Genomic DNA, 4,286 nt, shown 5'->3' with positions numbered 1-4,286 from the left:
TTTGCCTAGTTTTTTTAAAGAATTTGAGTTCTGTTTTGCATGTTTCTCACCTTCCATCAGATTCCGCCAGTGTTTCCCTGACAAAATTGATTAAAATTTAAACAGTGTTGGTATCTAGAGATTGAAAGAAGAGTAGAGGTGGATGGAAAGGGGGGTGGGTGGAAGAGAGGGAACAATTTTAGGAGGAGAAACTAGTGAGTTATATAGCATAATGTCTAACGTTTATTTGATCTTAAATTTGGGGTCAGTGGTATAAAAACACATAGGTATCAGTGCATATCCACATAGTCGAATGAAATGCTTGGGAGAGTGAAGATCAGAAACTTTTTAGTGTATTTGTCAACTATTTTGCTACCATGTATCTAAATTACTAAAAATTCTCAACTGTGTGATTAAAGGAAACCAATAACCAATTGCTCTGGCCTATAGTGTTGAAATTTTTTTTAATGACATGTCCCTTCTTATCTGCATCAAAATTCATACTGAATAATGAGTTCTGGGTTGCTAAAAAGAATTTATTCTTGCACCTGACTTTGAGTGTTTGTCCACAAATCAGACAAACACAAACACAAATGTGGTAGTATCAAAACTCTTCAAGAAAGATGAAACCACTATTTGCAGTTCCTCTGGGTAAACTTTTAACCTTACCTGCTATCAGTTTCCCCATGTGGTAGATATATAATCGTTTGTCAATTTGAGGATTAAGAGTGTAGGGGTGGAGTCTAGCTTGTCAATTAGATCATAACCAAAGAGACCTCTTTGTGGGCATGGCCTTCTCCTGAGAATTCTGGGAAATCCGGTATTTCCTCCTTGGAAGTGGGAGACTCTCTGCTCACACCCTGGGAGGCATAGCAGCTGACAAGACACACCGCCCCAACCTGATGCAGCTCTGGGTGCTGAAGAAGCCACGCAGAGACCCCTGCCAGCGCTGAAATGTTTCCAACACCACTGGATCCAAAGACTTTCTACCCACTGGCCTGTGAATGTCTACATTTGGCATCATTGCATGTGTTTGGTGAGTCTGAATAGATTTTAAAGATTGGTTTCAGAGATCTGGGTTAATATCAGACTTAAGGACTTGATCTGGACTGGGCTGGGATGTTTTCTCAATGTTCAATTGCTCTTGTATATAAATCTATTTCTTAAACACATATGAGTGCCTCTATGAATTTGTTTCTCTAGTCTACCCGATTTGTTAATTTGTTAACACCCCATTTGTTAATTAAGGTTTTCAATAGATCATTCTGAAGTTTTTTTTTCCTACTCATATGTTTTGGGAGCTTACAGGTTTTGAAATATGACCATGTTTTGATATGGTTCGTAATGAGATTTGACTAATCTGTAGACACAAGTCAGGAGAGAAATGTAAGAAATATCACCATTTACAAAATGAAAAATTAATGCCTTAGTAAATTTTGAACTGAATTATTTCTTACAGAATTATTTCCACTCCTGCGATATTTGAATATTTTAAATGGTCTCATTGTTTTCATAGATGCCCTGGTAGTGTAGTGGATTATGCACTGGATGTTGACAAACCACAAGGTCAACAGCTGGAAATTCACCAGCAGTCTGTGCGAGAAAGATGAGGATTTCTTTTCCCATACAGTTACAGTCTCGGCAATCCACAGAAGCAGTTATACTTTGTCCCAGGATTCCTATGAGTCTGAATCAACTCTCAATGGTAGTGAGTTTGGGTTTGGTTTCCATTTTCCTATTTCTGATCAGATTTCAATCAGGTGAAACTTCAGGAATTTTCCCACCAAAGTACAGCAAAGTTTTTAATAGCCTGTGCTTGTCAAAAACACCACTGACATCTGGAATTATTAACATAAATTTAAAAATTGAAGCTACAGTTCTAAGCATCAACGCCTTGTGATCGCACAGGCTGGTGTGCTTCTTCCATGTGGGCTTTGTTGCTTCTGCGCTAGATGGTCACTTGTTTATCTTCAAGCCTTTAAGACCCCAGACACTATATCTTTTGCTAGCGGGCTCCATCAGCCTTCTTCACCACATTTGCTTATTCACACGCTTTGTCTTCAGTGATCATATTTGGAAGGTGAGCATCATGGAATGCCAGTTTAATAGAACAAAGTGTTGTTGCATTGAGGGAGTACTTGAGTACAGGCCCAATGTCTATCTGCTAATAATACTAAACCTATAAATATATGCACATAGTTCTATTTCCTCATCATCATATATAAATACATTTGCATATGTACATGCCTGTGTTTAGATCTCTATAAATGCCCTTTACCTCCTAGTTCTTTCCTCTATGTCCTTTTCCCACATCAGGCTCAGTCTTCATCTGGGTTTCAGTAATTCCTCTCGGTTACATTGCCCTCGATCAGTCTCTACCAGGCCTCTTACACCCTCCTTGTCACTGATTTTGGATCACTTGTTGTTCTCTGGTCCCTGGGTTGGTTAACACCACTTCCTTTCCCCCATCTCTCCCTCGCCCATGTCCCCCCGGAATCATCAATTGGTCCCATTGTTTTCTTCTCCAGATTGTTGATCCAGTCTATCTTATCTAGATAGACCTGCAGAGATAATAATATGCATCAAAAAACAAGACAGAGCAAAACAAAGTGACAGAAGAAAACAAACAACAACAAAAGCAAAGCCTGTAAATAGTTCAAGATCCGTTTGTTGAACTTTAGGAGTATTTTCTGGTCGTCTTTTCATTTTTCACGCAGCATCTATTTGCTCCCCACTCCACCTGTTTCTCCCTGAGGGAGTTCTTTGCTGACCCCATGCACAACAGAAGGAAAGACTGCCTGGTCTGTGTCATCACCACACAGTTGTGGTTCTTAGAGTGTTCACTGGCTGAGCTCTGGAAGTGGATCACCAGGCCTTTCTTCCAAGTTTGCATTAGTCTGCAAGCTCTGCTGAAACCTCCTCAGCATCATTGTCACTGAGTCGATCTCAGCTTATCCTTACAGGATAGGATAGGGTAGGGCTCCTTACAGGAGCCGAACGTCTCATCTTTCTCCCTTGGAGCCACTCGTGGTTTCCAGCTGCTGACTGTGTGCCTAGCAGTGTTTAACCACTTGGCCACCTCCAATCGGTTTCAAGAAGCAGATCATAAATTACCTGAATCTTCACAGTTAAAGAATCAGAAGTGGTGAAACCTCCAATAGGATTAAAATAGAGGCTACCCTTTATTTTTGCCAGGAAGACATTATTGACCTAAGAGTGTGTTGACATTCTCTCAAGTGCCAAATATGTCACACAGTGTGTAAAGTCAACCTCCATAAAGCTGAAAGTTAATACTGTGGGCTTTCACGACCTATGGTTTCCATCAAGAGGTTTCCAACAACGATTAAGTTAATAAGTTTCTGGGAAGTAATTTCGGCACTCTAGGATCTGAACTAACTCTTTTAAGCTATTAGGACAATTTATTGCTTTGTTTGTGAAATATTCCTCGGGTGAGTGTAATGATCTTAAATTTATTCAAAATATCAGGCTTGCCCCTAATAAGAAACAGTAAGGGCCTCACTCTTGTCCGAAGACATAGAAATAAAGAAGTTAGAGAGCTTTCTCCGAGCTAATTTATTAAATTGACAAGCCAGACTAGAGCACAGACTATTCAAGCAGTCTCTTTAAATGAACCTGGCAATGATTTATCTGCGTCTGCTTAAAACCTTTATATGTATCCTCGCCATAGTTCAAGGGTCAGCTCTAGCCTAAGAGAAAGTTTATCATATAAAAATAATAGAAAACTTCCCTGAAAAGGGTATGGCTTAGCCGCCATATGCTACTCTGACAGAAGCATCCCAAGCAGATGGCTTCAATTCAGTGAAATGTAGTTGCTCGAAGGTTAGGTGTAACAAAGTCTGGATGAGGGTGGCAGCTGGGGAGGGGGGTAAGATTTTCTCTTTGTTGGCTCTAGATATGGTCCTTGTCTCCTTCCAACATCGGTTGGCCCAGCATTCCTTGGAGAACTTGTGTGTTGGCATCAATCTTCCTCTGGATCAAGGATGCTCTCGGTGAAGAGCATATCAAGTTCCAAAGGATGTACTCTGCTCCCAGGCCTTCGCTCTCTGTTCACGTCTCTCTTCATCTCCTCAAGATAAAAGGCGATGCAGATACAGAGGACTTTCCCTTATATCGAGTCAAGGTCATGACCCAAGTAAGGGTATTGCATCCCACTCTAATCCTCTTACACACCAGATTACATCTCGGGGTCCAATTACATTACACGACTACCAATTTACATCATTGCATAACTGCTCAACACGGGCAAGGATGGCCTTAGCCAAGTCGATGCATATTAGAGGGGTGGG

General features: G+C 40.7%; 1 non-coding gene across 1 annotated transcript; it reads right to left on the bottom strand.

The window, feature by feature from the left end:
• Positions 1-450: 450 nt before the first annotated feature.
• Positions 451-577, bottom strand: LOC142444222 (small nucleolar RNA SNORA40). Its single transcript, XR_012783873.1, has one exon. It is a non-coding gene; the product is annotated as a small nucleolar RNA SNORA40 (small nucleolar RNA).
• Between the last annotated feature and the right edge of the window lie 3,709 nt (positions 578-4,286).

The sequence above is a fragment of the Tenrec ecaudatus genome, chromosome 3 (assembly GCF_050624435.1).
Source record: "Tenrec ecaudatus isolate mTenEca1 chromosome 3, mTenEca1.hap1, whole genome shotgun sequence".
NCBI classification, from domain to species: Eukaryota; Metazoa; Chordata; class Mammalia; order Afrosoricida; family Tenrecidae; genus Tenrec; species Tenrec ecaudatus.
Note: the sequence above shows the minus strand (reverse complement) of the source record. Positions and strands in the feature narration are given on the sequence as shown.